At 39.9% G+C, this 16,477-nt stretch overlaps 1 pseudogene across 1 annotated transcript in view; it reads right to left on the reverse strand.

Annotated features, from left to right (window-relative positions):
• LOC144773913 (N-acetylated-alpha-linked acidic dipeptidase 2-like) overlaps nt 1–16,477 on the reverse strand; it is a 79,660-nt pseudogene that overhangs the window by 22,788 nt on the left and 40,395 nt on the right. The window contains exons 5-6 of the transcript XR_013600075.1: nt 7,403–7,667; nt 7,023–7,104 (exon numbers count right to left, since the gene is read on the reverse strand). The product of XR_013600075.1 is annotated as an N-acetylated-alpha-linked acidic dipeptidase 2-like (transcript). The remainder of the gene's footprint in view (nt 1–7,022; nt 7,105–7,402; nt 7,668–16,477) is intronic.

Here is a 16,477-nt window from a genome sequence, read left to right on the forward strand (position 1 = left end):
TGGCAGCTGTATTTAGGGTTACTCGGAGGGGAGCTAGATGAGACTTTGGCGTGTCCGTGAAAGTTGCACTCCCAAAGTCCATTCTGGACAGCACCAGGGATTGAGTGGCCAGGTTAAGGTCGTTGGGGAGATGAAGGGTTTAATTTTGTTCAGTAATTTTAGGTTCAAGAATGCGCTCTTTGCTGAGTTCTTGATATGTTTTTCCATGTTTAGGCTTGCTTCCAGGGTGATACCCAGGGATTTTACAGAGTCTGCCAGGGTGAGATTGCAATTAAGAGCATCAATTTATTTTAGCCAGTCTGTGGCTAGAGGGGGTCTGTTCCTTGTTGGAAATTAAAAGGATTTCCATTTTGTCTTGGTTGAGTTTAAGGTGGTTATGGGATAACCAGTGTTGGACTTTTCGTAGGGAGTTGTTTAGTTTCTGTATGTTTCCTAGTGAAGATGTTTCTAGGTAGATCTGGGTATCATCTGCTTAGAGGTGGAAGGGGATGTTGTTTTTTTTTAGTATGGAGTTGAGGGGTTCCATGTAGATGTTAAACAGTGATTAGGAGAGAACCGATCCTTGTGGGACTCCCTTTGTTATGAGGAAAAGGTCAGACGTGGAGTTAATTTTTTTTCTTTGTGAGCGGTTCTGAAGGAAGGACGTAAACCATTGTAGGACCACCTTGTCTGTACCAATTCTATCTCGGAGTGCATCTATGAGCCGATTGTGGTCAACCGTATCACATGTTGCCGACAGGTCGAGGAGTATGAGTAAGCAGCCATGGCCTGCATTGAGTGATTTGTAGACATCATCTAAGATGTTCAGGATCGCTGTCTCTGTGCTGCAGTCTTTTTTGGAGCCTGATGGGTGAGTATCCAAAAGATTTTTGCTGCCAATGTGTTGGTTAAGTTGAAGGACAAAACACCTTTCCAGGATTTTTGATAGGTGAGGGAGATTGGAGACCAGCCTGAAGTTGTTGGGGTTGTTTGGGTCCGAGGCAATTTTTTTTAATAATGGCGTGACTTGGCCCATCTTTAGGCAGTGTGGCATGATTCCATTACTCAGGGAGCTATTTATGATCTGGGTCCAGAGGGGGGCTAGGTTGAGGTTCAGTTTTTTAGCCAGTTGGAAGGGAATCGGATCCGTCATGTGTGAGGAGTATTTGGACCTGATAATCATTTCCCTGATGTCTGCTTCGGAGATGTGGTTGGATGTCTTCCAGCTGCACGGAGGTACTTGGAGTACTTTGATGATTATGGAACCTATGTACTCCAAAAAACTGAAACGGAGATGACATATTAGACTTTCCTCAAACTAGCAGAACAAGTGTGTACACAAATTCCCTCATTGTCCAAGTCTCAGGCCTCTCTCACAGGCCACGTACGTCCACATGGTTATGCTGAGACCAGACATCAAACTCTTGCCTTTTGTACAGTACTTTCCGGAGTTAAATCACAAGTGCTTCATGAGTTTATCAATTTTACTCACATCAACTTAAAAAAAGCAATCCCCTTCTCAGCTTCATGTGTTCTTCTGATCAATTCACCAAGACTGATCTACATATCTTCCACTCAATCCAACAGTCCTTCTCCTTGGAGATGGAAGAAATATCACCCTCCCACAACTCACAGGTTGAATGTGTCTTTCGGATCTCTTCCTCGAAGGTACAATTACAAAGGCCATCACAGTCACAATTCCCCGTCATCAAACTGAAAGACTCACTCATTTATCTCTTAGGTCTCAAGTCGGGATCACCTACTGATGCATATCCTACTAAAATGATATCAGCACTAGAAGCCACCTTATACATGCCAGTCAATAAGGTTCTCAACTCCTCATTGGCAACGGGCGTCATGCCATCTGTCTGGAAGCAGGCGAAAATCTTGCCTCTCCTGAAGAAACCTAACGCAGACCCCAATAATCCATCTAACTATAGACCAATTTCCCTTCTCCCTGCTTTTGCCAAGGTAGTAGGGAAACATGTTAACTGCGTACCTACGGAGGAACATAATCTCTTACACTCCACGCAATCTGGGTGTAGGGCTAACTACAGAACTGATTCTGCACTGATAGAGTGACTTAACACCTCAAAGATCAGCTGGATGATGGGGGAAGAGCAATTCTGATCTTGTTAGACCTGTCGGCGGCATTCAATATGGTGCCCCATGGGGTGCTCTTCAACGGACTAAAAAACATAGGCATAGAGGGGAAGGCTATGGCATGGATTACATCCTTTTTGGAACATAAGGAACAGATCATCTAGACTACTCCTTTCTCAGCCACAATGCCAAACATAAAGGTAGGAGTCCCGCAGGGCTCTGCCTTAAGTCACACCCTATTCAATCTGTACATATCATCACTGGAATCATTAGCAGAGGCACATGGCACAAAATTGTCTCATGCTGATACGAAGCTGATTTTTTTAATGCAAGAAAGGGGAGGATTTTGATGGGGATGTAATTTTCTTCTGCCTCACCAATGTTTTTAAATGGCTGAAGCAGAATCAGCTTAAGTGCAATCCCGACAAAACAAAGATCACTTTCTTCGGCCAACCGGTGGAGAACAATTGGGTTCAGTGGTGGCCATCAGGTCTCCCTTCTCCCAGCACTGCCCAATCTATAGTTAACAACCTAGGAATCCACTTGGACAACCAGCTCTTGATGCAGACCCAAGTTTAAGCCCTAGTAGGAACCTGTATTGGAGTACTACGGATGCTTAAGAAATGTCTGCCCTTCTTCCCCTGGATTCCAGGAGGACAGTGGTTCAGGCTCTGATTACGTCAGGACTGGACTATGCTAATGCCCTCTATCTGGGTTTGCCGGACTACCTGATACAGCATCTCCAGGTAGTGCAAAATACAGCAGCAAGATCAATTCTTAAACTTAAACCCAGATCACACATGACCCCCCCATCTGAAGTCCTTACATTGGCTCCCAGTTAGGGAAAGAATAACATTTCAGGCTCTTGTTATTTTTTTTAAAGCCTTCCATGGAACAGGTGCCGCCTATCTTATAAAACAAGTCATCCGTTATGTACCCACCAGGACACTTAAATTGTCCAACGCCGACCTGGCTTGCATCTCCAAAGATTTTCAGACATGCAGAGGCAGCAGATCTTTTAACTTTTTGGGAACCCACCTCTGGAATAAACTGCCTGCAGCTCTGAGATCTTTAACAGTGCCCTCACACTCCAAAAAACAGCAGAAAACGTGGCTATTTAAAAACTAAGCAGAGTAGGGTATGCACTTGCTAACTTGCCAGCGCCGGGACACTCCAGATGGAGTAGATGTGCGCTATACAAATAGGGGTCAGTCATTTATTCATTATATCTAGTCTGTTGGTGGAAGCAGCACTAATTATCTGAAAAATCTTCATCATTGCAATTTCTGCCTTCACAATCTTCAAAAGCATCAAAACACCTTCAGACACATTTCACTTCTCTGACTTTGTAAGTGAATTTCAGTCAGTCAAGCATATGCTTATTTAAACCTTGATCTTTTAAACAGAGCACCATAAAACACAAGTACAACATAAATAACTCAAATCGGCCCACAGTTAGATTTGACCTTCAACGTCAACTCCATATAAAGGCAGTAAAAAATAATTGCTCAACAGTTTATACATGATTAAAACCCCAATTCATCCTTTCATAGAATAATCAGACTGTCTGTAAGAATGCATCCACAGACAGTAAGAATCACCCTATCACCAATCACAACGCTGCATCGCAGCATTGTGATTAGACATGGGGAGCCTGGGTGTTTCCTGGTTTGGACCGAAGAAGAGCAGCAACGCGACAGAGAGACGACAGCCGTTTTAAAGATACGTGTTTTTTAAAAAAAAATTTAAACCCCCCAGCCCCGCCACCTCTGTTTCCTGCCAGCCACCACTGTACCCAAACACCCTCTCCCACTCTGTCAATTTCCCTTGGGCTTTTCTTAACCATTTCTGTACCAGCCTCCAAAATGTCCCAACATTATTTGACTCTATTGTCTCAAGCATTATTTTCCAACATTCTGCTTTAAAGGCCTGTTTCTTAGTTTCTACCAGATTTTTAAACACTTTTCCTAGATTCATAAATCGGAATATACCCTCTTTATTTCTAGAGAACCTTGCATGTCTTTCAAGCTTCCTTATTCTTTGTATTAAAAGTCTACATACAATATCAAACCAGCAGGTCCTAGTATCATTCTTGATCATGTTTTTATCTTGATTGTTGTTAAAAACCTTAAATTCAACTTTTAGGTTAAGCAAAAACCTCTTTAGTTATGTCCTCATACCACATAATAAAGACAGAGGCTATCTCGTCAACAATAAATTCTCTATATGTGTATTGGAAAAGCTTCAATATATTTAGATATTTCTCTGAGATTCTTGCGCTTAATCGTTTTGGATACCAAAACTTTACAGGGAGTACCGCCTTCTTTTCTGGAACTATGCCCAGACTAAGGATTGCACTTAATGGGTGGTGGAGACTCCCCTCCGTCCGTAGAACCTCGAATTTGCTAATAAGATTGAAGACCCATGCTTGCACAAATATATAATCTATTGGATAAATCTTGTTGACATACAGGAAGGTTTTCCTTGCTGGGATGTCTGCAGGCACACAGCCATTCAGACACACAAACCCATTTGATATACGAAAATCTAACAAGACAACATCCCTTCCTGTAGCTTCATTTACTGGGAAACAAGCATATTGTATATTTAAGGCAGATGGTAAATCCTCGTACATTTGTTAAGCCATCTTGGGGACCAAGTTATGGGTAAAATCCCCCATTAGGACTAACAGATGTTGTAGGTAAGTGAATTTGAAGTTTTGAAGAGAAACATCTCAGAATTTGTTTATGAGCTCCATCAAGCTTTTTGGTTTGTTCATGTCACGCAAGTGTGATTGTACTTTGTGCACAGAGGCAGCTGAATATCTATTCCACTGGTATGTGCCTACACCAAACTAGTATGCAAACACATCAGAGTGCATTTATTAAAAATTAGGTTACTTTTTTGGGCTCAATAATGATCAATTGTCAGTCAATACACAATTTGCTTATCTCAAAAGCAGAGAGGTGAATGATGGACAACTTTTAACTGGTGTGGTGTATGCCCAGAACCGTGAAATACTCTTCACAAAGTGTACCTTCCGTGCACCACAGTGCAAGAGAGATTAAGCTGGCATGGGCACCTTGGTATGGGTTATATATACTTAGTGATCTGGCAGGACATCACCACACCGTATCTCCTTCTGCCAATAGGTGGTCTGTAGCAGGCAGATGATCACGAGCACTGAAGATATCTGAAACACTCACTCTGACTGCAGCTCCTCAGGGCACCAATGTTCAGACGCGACCAGACTAAAACACTGCCATCTTGGAGGTTAGGCAACATGAGTCCTGCTCCAGTCTCTAAGGGGGGCTAACTCTCCCTAACTACATTGCAGATGAGATGGGAATTAGGAAGGAAGGAATATAGGGGATAATATCTTATCCAACATCTTATACAACATCTTATTTGCCAAAGAAAGCTCTGAAAATGTGTGAGGATGCCTGGGCACAATACAATGTGCAATGTAACTGGTACACCTGGGAGGAGACACTAGGTAGATAACTGATATGCCTCATGAGCATATTCTAGGAGCAATCCATGGAAACCGTCTACAGTCCTCTCCACTGCAATTAAATGGCTGAAAAAACAAAGCCGCCCACCAGCTCACTGGACTATTCAGGCACTCTCAGTGCAAAAACCTATGCCCACAATTGGCTTATCCTTGGCATCATTTCCTAGTAAAGAATCTATAAGTATGACATTTACAGAGATCCTTAGGCAATGATAACCAGGTTGAAATCTAGTTATTTAGTGATATGACGTGAAAACAGTAGGAAACAAAAGTTGATGTCCACTGTTGTTATGTCACATGGGGAGTGCTAGCATCAACCTATGCTTCCCCCTCCGCGCCTTGTTCTCTGCAGACACTAGCGAGGCATCAGAATGGTAGCTGGTAGGGTCATGCACCCTTGTTGACCTCTCCTGGGTCTCCCAACTGTCCCATTCTCCTGACAGTGCACGTCTTTGCAGATCTGCCCAGACAGACAAGCCTGCTGCACTGACCAGTAGCATTCCAAGAGCCACTGTCATAGCAGCACTGGCTCCTTGCTCGAATGAGGGTGAAGAGTAGAGAGTTGAGCTCTGGGGGCTGTTGCGGCAGCACAGAGATTGGTGAAGGTGGGCGTGGGCGACATTTGGCCGTGCATTTATTTTTTAATTTGGTCAGGGTGAGGGTATATAAAGAGGGAGGTGCGGTAGGGTGACAGGAACCCTTTGGTTATGGATTGGGTGTAAGTGCAAAGACTATACATAACATAGAACTGTACATGGGTAAAACTGAATAACAGTGATGTTTTTCACCCTGGGGGTACATCATAGACAAATCGAGTTTTGCTAGTTTGTATATTTGATGTTATTTAGAACATGTCAATGAAAAACACCCCTCATTATTCACTGTTACCATCTATAAAAGTAACGAGGCAGTCTATGGAAATGGTATGCATAGAACAGAATTTCTAAATGACAAATTCTCAAAAGACTGTGAAACACTGGGGACAGTCAGGACAAATCTAGAGAACAGGTAATCTTTGTAAGTTTTGTAACAAGAAAACAGAGGATAAGTTGGACTCATCAGGACACTCCTCAAAAGGAACATTAATACATTAATGAACACATTTAAGATTGAAGAATGTCTTCTGACTGAGGGAGAGATGTGTACATTGGTACTTCCAACATAATACCACTAATCTAATTTTTAAATTTGGAAATTTAGTTAGGAGCTTTTCCAACTCTGGGTAAATGCCAGGATTATATATCTGAGAAGGTCTTCACTCATTTTAGTTTGCTTTTTTCTTAATATATATTTTCATTTTTGATTCAGCTACATTATTAAAGGGCATGGAGGAACCTGTGTGACATGATTGTTTTACTCATTAGAAACAACACAACAGTACAGACCACTGGGGGCCATAACAAGATTGAAAACTGATTGAACTTACTTATTCATGTCCAGTTGCTCAATTCGTTTATGGAACTCAATGGAAGTCTTCGTAAAGTTTTCCACAGCAGAAAAAAGTGATTCTAGAAAAGTTAAATATTTTGAAGTGTTAAAATGATGTAAAGTTTAAGAGAGACAAAAGAAGGACATCTAGCTTAACATTTGAGACCCCGAATGCATACATTTTTCTGCTAATTGCACATTAATAGACAGATTATGCAACAGTTAGCATAAGAGCGCACAAGGAAGCAACCCCATTCACTAGCATAAACCCTATGACCACTTTGGTGAGAATGAGTTATTTAGAAAATTATTTATGGTAAAAGTTGTCTGAAAAAGTTTTAGACAAGTTTTGTTAGAACATTGCATGCCAATACTTACCAAACGATACACCATACTGCTGAAGTTGTGTTTGATGCTGCTGAGCAATTTTATAGATGCTGTCAGCATAACTTTTCAAGGCCTAAGCATAATCCTGGGCATTAAATGGGATGATCCTGGAGTTGGCAAGTTCATAAACAAGTCCTCCGCGCAACTGTGCAACTGCCAAGTGCTTCTTAAACGTAGGGTCATAGAATCTTTCTACCAGCTCGAAGGTCTCATACACAGTGTGATAAACTGGGTAGTTACTGTACTTATCTGTTTTCTAGAGAAAGGGAAGATCATTTGAAAAAATGCATCATTATATAGGCCTTGGCTGTTCTAAATAAAACAGTCTTGTTGATTGATGCAAGACGATTTCTTGCAATTATCAGCATAGGTAGTTAATGTTATGTGACCGACATTATTAACTTTCAATAAAAAAAACCCAGGTTGACCGCTCAATTTAAAATCTGAGGCATTCCCCGTCTAGAAGGTGCTATCCTTTCAAACATCATCTGACACAAAAAAACATATATTTTGAACGTTCTTATCATTCCTGCCCCCTAGTGGAATTCGGGATTACTGGGGTGTGTAATTGGAACTAACAACGCAGATTATTTTCATGACCTCGCCACTGAACGCAGGCAAATCCAGCAAAATGTTCCCGTTATGTTGGACCGGTTTGATCATCACACCCTAATATTGCATAAACATGTCAGGTCTTTCACACAATGTATCACTCACATTGGCTTTGATTCATTCAAAAGAAAATGACAAATCCAAGAAAAATCAAACAATAGACCAGACAGATTTCAAAACCAATTATATCATATATTAATCAATTGAAAATCTCTTTATTTATTATCAGCTTTCTTAAAATCAAATGCAAGGAAGCACACACTACTAGGTTAAATTATTCAACAATTGCACACTACTCTTTTGCTTCCTCATATACAGGGGAAAACAATTCTAAATAAGCTGCTTTCCACCCAAACAGAAATCTATTGTTGCGCCCTTTGTCCATATTACATGCCACTAAATTGGCATTACTTTCTTTTTAAGATACATTTGATATTAATATCCGATCTTTAAAAGGTCTCACTTTGGCACAACCCCAACATAAAGATCAATAAACCTATATCTTTCTGGAATTTCTGGATTAAAACTGGCATTTTATATATTAGTGACCTTTGTCAAGGAGATATGTTTTACTCTTTTTCAGAATCAAGAACCACATAACATTTATCGCAATCTCACTTTTCTAAATATGAACTGATATTTAAGTCCATTTTAGATGCTTATAATAATTTACTACCATTTGCTAAATTATCTAATATGGATTTCTTTCTAAGCCTTTTTAGTAGATCAGGTCATATTGCTTTCAAAGTTTATTAAAAAAACTCACCATTGCTTCAACCCTTTTTGTTAACTTAGCACACAGATGGTCTTCAGACTTTGATAATCCTTCTGTTATACAATGGAAATCAATTTGGTGGTGTAACATTGCAGTGTGTTTCCCTGCTACTCTGATACAAAGTAATATACACCTGCTATACAAATGTTTTGGTCTCCAGCTAAAATGTTTAAGGTGAAACTAACTGACACACCAAATTGCTGGCACTGTAAAACAAATTTGAGAAGTTTGCAGCATATACTGTATGATTATCCTGTTATTTTTTACCTTCTGTACAGAAGTCTGGAATATTATTTTACTGATTTTTCAACTACAAGTTCCTTTATAATTTAACATATTTATCTAGAAATCTCATGCCCTTCCACATTTGCTAACACCTGCTGATTGTATGCTTTTTGACTTTCTCATATCTACGGCAGTTAAATCAATCGCTTCCAACTGGAAAGATGCTAGCTTACAATCAGCTAAAATTTGGTGGAATTGGATACTTTTTCTACAATGTGAGCAATATTCACTATTATGTCCCCGTAATGACTACTATTCTGAACGCTAATATGCGGTTTACTCTGGACTCTTATACACACAACTCTAATGTATTACAAACCTACACTATCTTAGTTCTTCAGTTTTGAGCTATCCTTGGTGCCTAAGGATTCAGTTTACAATATCAACTATAAAAGGATCAAGTACACGGCAGCGACCAATGAAAGCATACTAGAAAAGGCTAAGCAGCACTTTGAGGATAGAATTAGATCTAGCGAAGTTGAGAAATGGGAGAATTTTTAACAACAATGGCTACTTACACTACAAGTCCTAAGCTACAAGTGGGACTGATCCGCAGCAGCATGAAACACTTTACACGAGAACATAAAGAGAAGATCAGGTACATAAAAAAATCAATCTATCGTACAATGCGACAATTTAGGCGTGACCCAATGGAAATAGTGAAAAATGATTGTTTACATGAATTAAAGACGTCGCTGAAAAAAACTAAATGGGAAGCGAACAGATCTGTGGAGGATAATATGTGGGCAAAACTACAAGTGGATACCAAACAGAGTGATGGTGCAAGATTTTGGAAAACCATAAATTACTTCATAAAACCTAGGCAAGACGGAGTCTCCTCTAATATCACAGAAGTATGGGCAAACCATCATAGAAATCATTTTAATCAAGACAGAGATTTCCTCTTGGAGACAGAAACTGATAAGGTGATAAGATAAGAAGTTTTGATAACAACAACAACAACTATAGATCAACTGCGAATGAAGGAGTAACAATTTTACAAAAAACAATTAAGCGTCAAATCAAAAAAGGAAGAAGAAAAGGGGGCGCCAGGCCCGAATGGAATTCGCCCATTCTTTACAAACAGGAGGAAAATGAATGGGCTGTAGCACTCAAGCCACTTTTTTGGGAAATTAAACACTTCAATAGATTGCCCGGTTCCTGGAAGGGTTCTATCATTTCTCTGATTTTTAAATCTGGGGACAAGTCTCTCCCACAAAACTATAGATTGGTTGCCCTTATGGACAACGAGGCAAAATATTTTGCTGGGATACTTTTGGAGGAATTGCAGGCCTGGGCCACAGAGAAATCCCTAATTCCGATTAACCAGACTGGCTTTGCTAAATCGGTTGGGACAACCACCAATATTTTAACCATTGGCCTGCTAATTGACAAGGCTAAAACAACTTAAATGCCAATCCACTTTTGCTTTATAGATTAGAAGGCTGCTTTTGAACTTTTTCGGAACCTTCTATGGTCCAAATTGAAGAGGTGGGGTATACCAAGGCCACTGCTAGACCTGCTGATCAACTTGCACACAGACATGGATCCAGGTAAAGCTGGGTGACAGTTAACTCCTGTCAAGACGTATTCTAACCAACAAGGGTCTTAAACAGGGTTGTGTCTTAGCGCCCATACTTTTCAACTTGTTTTTAGGTGACCTTATTCCGATCCTCAATAGCTGCAACTCTCATGCACCCAAATTAGGAGGGCTATCATTGCCAAGTCTTCTCTATGCGGATGACATAGTCCTAATCAGCCATACAAAAGTAGGGCTGAAACATCTTGTGGATGCTACACAGAGATATTCAGATGCAAATCAACTAACAATAAATCTGGAGAAAACACAGACAATGTCAATCAATAAGAAAAGGAAAAATTCCTACACCTGGTTTTGGAACAATATCCATATTGAAGATACGTCAGTGTATAAATATCTAGGAGTCAAAATTGACAATGGCGGCCAGTTTACTATTCAGAAAGCCAGCATTGGAGGTAAAGGCATTGCTGTAGCAATCTCTTTAAAAGCACTGAACAGTAAACTCACCAGCCCATCTCTACTGCCTCTGACACAAGTAATACAAGCCAAGCTCTTGCCAACAATTACTTATGGGAGTGAAGTACAGAGAGGCCGAGATGCAATGATTCTGGACAATACAGTTACAGCTGCATATAGGATTATTTTTAGCCTGCCCAAACACACCTCCCTGGCTCAAATTAGGCTTGAGTTTGGCGGCCAGAAACAGCTTCTGGCAAGACAGGGGGCGTACATAACCGCTTGGGACAAAGTGCGAAAAACCAAACAGGGAACCTTAAATGATTATTTATGGATGAAACTAGAGCGAAACCCAGACTCACCATCCTCTAAGTATCTGAAAAGCAGCCTGGCGAATCTCGGTTTACAACAGCTTTAGAATACCCCCACCAACCATATAACGGTTAAAAAACTGGTGAGGAAAACAATTAAACATCTCTCATGGGCTGAAGACAAGGCATCTCTTGTGAAAAGGTCACATGGCTGGATGACCCTAAACTCCTATTACGCACAAGCACCACAGAGCTATCTTGACTTGGGCTAATCAAAAACTACTAAATTGAAGTTTTTAAAGTACAGAATTGGCCTGTTACCCTGCATCTGCCATTTCCCACACTGGCTTAAGGATAAGGCGTGATCCCTATGTCTCTTATGTGGCATGGCACCTGAGGATATGCTGCATCTGTTGTGCTCCTGTGAAAAAATTGCTGGAGTAACGAAAACATTTGCTATAATTTCAATTTAATCAGAAAGAAATACGCTCACGAAGACAAGCAGTTCTTGCCTGCTTTGCACCCCACGACCCGCAGTTGAACTGTAGTTTTGTGAAGTTTATGAAGGTAGTGGAAAAGAAAATGTCAAAACTTCACTCTTAATTGCCTCTCAGATAACATTATAATCCAAGTTATATCTCTTTCTAATAACGATTGTCAAAAAAAATTCCATTTTATTATTCTAAATGAAAAATTGAGACAGAAGATATACCATTTTATGTATGCAGATGTAATTTTAATGTTTGTAGTGATATACGTTCTTGCGTGTAGATGTAATTTTAATGGTTGTATTGCAATGGTTTTAATTAACTATGCAAATAAAAATTACTTACTTACTTAGTTCTTCAGTTCATATTGTAACCATATACATGTTTTTTTATTTTCTTAAAGTATTATTTACCAATATTTTATAATATGAATATGTAAGTTATTGTTATTATGCTCTTTCATTATCTCCATGGATTACTTCTTACAACTACGGTACTAATTTCTGTATGTTTATTAATGTTGTACATGCTAATCTGCAATATTTTTCTTTCTTTCAACTAAAACTAATACAGCATCGCCCTCTGGTGCTTGTAAAACAGACAATTTAAAGAAACCTTGTTGGTTTGGAGTTTCTAACAACACTCGGTTTATTAGCAGTGGTAGCCAGAGATGAATTGCCATTAAAATAAAAGTATAAACGTATACATTTATAGCTTTATTTTCATCTAAAGATACTGAAGTATTTGGAAAATTATTATTACATTGTTGAAGAACCAAGACTAAAATCCACCACCAACAGTCTGTCTCTTATGTTACAGATTTGTTTATGAATATCTTTGTGTTTAGCTGTCTGGCATCTGGATGCTTAGATTGGGTCTAATTTGATTTTTGTTTTAAAGAATTAAAATTAAAAAACAAAACAAAAAAACTATAGATTATTAACAACTTAAACTGATGAGTGAAACAACCAAGATCTAAACGTATTCTTCATTAAATTGTTACACCTACATATAATACTAGATATCCCGTTGAGGATCTTCATATTGGGTTCATTTTAGGCACCTTTCTCCAATACCTTGTACTACTTTTCAAAAGGTAGATGTATGAATGCATATGTTTTCTTATCCTTGCCATAATGAGTGCCCTGCAACAGTAGTGGTTCCTCTATTGGGGTGTGAACCCCACTGTGAGTCAAAGGACAATGTTTTGTGAAAATAGTAATTTCCCTTTTCCCTGGCTGCTGTGTTAGAGCATGGTCAGGTTAGCCAGACATGCACTAACTCTGGTTGGATAGATTTCTGAATCTGGCTAACCTGACATGCGCTTTTCAGGCCTCTCAAAGAGGAAGAGGGAACACAGCACAGCCCTTTGGTTTCCTTTTGAGTGTTTGGTTCACCTGCCCCAAACAGTCCTTGCATTGTTCTCATGCAGCTTTAAATATAAACAGCATGAGAGCAAAGTCTGGGTTGCTTCTGGTGGTCAGGCTGGCTCGTCCCCTGTGGTCTGTGCTTACAAGGCAGTGCGGGGGCAGGAGATTTGAAGGACATCACCAATTACTATGTGGCTTTATTTTGAAAGTTATGCAATGGCAATGCTTTTCTTTTCCCCTTATGCGCAGCATCAATGACTGTATTGTTCACAATGGAAGTGAAAGACAGCAGTTGCCTTTTTTTCTTGCACTCCAGCAGGCCCCATAGAGCACCTGCTAGTTACAGGAGGACTAATTTACTTGCCAGGCCTGGCTGTTCTTCAGACTCAGCATTCATTGGCACTCAGCATGACCATGGCAAGTTATATAATTAAAATATTAGCACCAAATCAATAATAATATCAGTAATAGTAACCAGAGCACAAGGGTTTAGAACCGTGCAGTGAGAGAAACTATATCTCGCGGGTATGACCTCAGCCGGTTTCCTTTGAAAAGTGATTTTAAATTCAAGCAGTAGGTTCTTAAAAGCCACAAGTCAATAAAACTACAATGTGTTAATAACAGGCTGTGTAATCTACACTGTAAATATAAATATGTGAATCTTTTTTTTTATTGACACTCGTTCTAAATACGATGTTGCCCACATTCATGTTCACTGCAATGTTAAACAACAATAAGGACTCTGCATACTTGGTACTGTTGTCACGTGCCAAATATATGTGTCGATACCCTGTCTCTCGGTTTGTTACCTGCTTCAATATAGATTTATGTGTTAAATGTGCCAATAAACTTGGATTACCATAAAACACTCAACAAAAACACCCACACTCAGAGCCCACGTTTAGTGTGGCTGAAGACTTTCATCCTCTCACAAATGACACACAGCATTTTGGTCCTGTTTGCAGTAAGGCAAGGAACTACTGTAATAAGTGAAAGGTCAGGGCCTAAGCACCTCAATTGATCAGACAGGAGCTAGGAGTGCCTTAGGGTGTCCCGCATCCACAGGATAGTGCATCTTAGAAAGCTGGAACCTCACTCAGCTATCCTCAAAACACTGCTGGACTTGCAAAAATATACCAGATGGACTGAACCTGCTGCACTTGGCTTCTGTATTCTGTGAGAATCACCTCAAGGGTTTGGACCACCTTCCACTTAAAATCCATGGACAGAGATTTCTCAAAAGACCATAAGGGAGATACCTGCGTGGCTCAATGAACATTAAAAAAAAGCTGAAGAGGACATTTCTGTGAAAAATCCCAGGTGACAGTTAGCAAATGGACCTGGGCTAGACTTCAAAGGGGATCTCTGCCTGACAAACACAGTGTCTCTAATTGCTCTCTTGGAGGTCTCAGGGGCCTTGGATGTGATCCCTGTGATTGAATAGGCCTGAGAAAAGTATCCGATTGGCAGGTCCATGGCGTCAGATTGTATGTCAGGTTTGGCCTGTGAGTACAAGAGTTTTCCTCAGAAAAATGACAAAGTCCGTTCTCAAATTAGGACATGTAGCTTTTTCGTATGACAATACAAAATTAGCTTTAAAGTCTGCAATTTACCCTTCTATATTTCAAAAGTTTCATCTGTATTTCACTCTGAACATTTACACCCCACCACTTTAAAGAGTCACCAGCCGACACTGCCCCCACCAACTACTGTCACAGATTTTGAAGTTATTCCTAGCACAGACCTGTCAAAAAAGACTTGAATCCAAGGGATGTTAGAGAGGCTATGATGATATTGTGTGGGAAAAAAGAGTAAGTACACTAACTTCTGCAAGTAATGTAACAAGGCCTAGCCATCTTTTGTACTGAATACTGATAGTATAAATACAATTAGTATACAAAGCTAGGGGTGTAGGTGTCTGTAGGGGAGAAGGCATACTTCAATGCCATCTGTAACAAATGAGGAACTAGAGTTTATGCTCAACTGGGAATACCCCAAGTAATCTAAACAATATTGGTGGTACATTCAAAGTTGACCTCCCATGCACCAGAAAGCATATTGTTTACCAACTCCCGACCCCCACCTCCTCAACTAGTGAATACTGCACATTTTTGAAGTAATTTGTTCCTCAAAGAACTGTCCAGTTGACTCCTTCTAATAGCAGTACCTTCCTGGTTGATCTTTTGGGTGATTGCAGTGATAATGCCAAACAACCTGCCACATAAATCAATTAAATGTTTGAGTTGCAGTGCACAGGGGGAGAGTGGGTTAATCAATGCTTTACTTTGAAACAGGTCTTCAGGAGACCCAAGTTCTGAAGAAGCATTGTAGCCTAGCCCAATATTTCCAGTATCTTGAACTTTATTGGGTGGAAAGTGAATGAGCACTGGGCGTTTAGGGACGCAAGGGCCAATACCATTCTCTTTCAGGAGATCCATCTTCCATTTAATCAATAGAACATAGTTTGTTAGAAGAGTTGATTGTCTAGTCATAAACCTCTTCTGAATTGGGGCTTCCTGTTAAAATTAGACAGGGAGTAGCTCTGACTTTCAGTTAGAAAAATGTGGCTAGCAAACAAACATGGGCTAGAACTGTCTTGCAGCACTGAAAGGAAACTAACATCACATTTGCTAGCTTGTTTCACTTGAAAATAGGTGGTCCTGCTGCTACTTATGAGCTAAGTTTTGTAGAGGCCACTATGTGAGTGGTGGTCACTATAACAATATGTTCTTGGAGCAATATTGTTCTGTTAGACACACTTCTGGCAAACCAGTCTGTGGATGGCTTTAACTCAGATGATTTGGAGGACACCTGGTATAGATTATATCCATCAGAACATGGTTATGTTTTCAACTCTCACATTTACCAGTGATAAATCTGGTTCAGGCAAATTCTAGTACTAGGTTGAAGTCCTTGTATCATATATCAACAGAGATCATCAAAATCTTAATTCCTTAAATAGACATTCAGGTGGGTTATTGTGAACAACTGCCTAGTTTTGATAAGCCAATAGACCCATCCACAAACATAGCATTCCTTAAAGTTTCAAAGTTTTTTCTTTAGTAGCTAATCAGAGCAGCAAGTCAACACCAAGAGAAAGTTATCAGTAATAGCACAACTAAGCCAAAGAATCATTTTACCCTGAATTTTGCTCATCTGGAGTGTCTTTTCTGAACTGTGCCTCTCCAAATCAAACTCCTCTCAATTTAGATTTAGGATGGAAGTTGGG

Source organism: Lissotriton helveticus, chromosome 8, assembly GCF_964261635.1.
Source record: "Lissotriton helveticus chromosome 8, aLisHel1.1, whole genome shotgun sequence".
Taxonomy (NCBI): domain Eukaryota; kingdom Metazoa; phylum Chordata; class Amphibia; order Caudata; family Salamandridae; genus Lissotriton; species Lissotriton helveticus.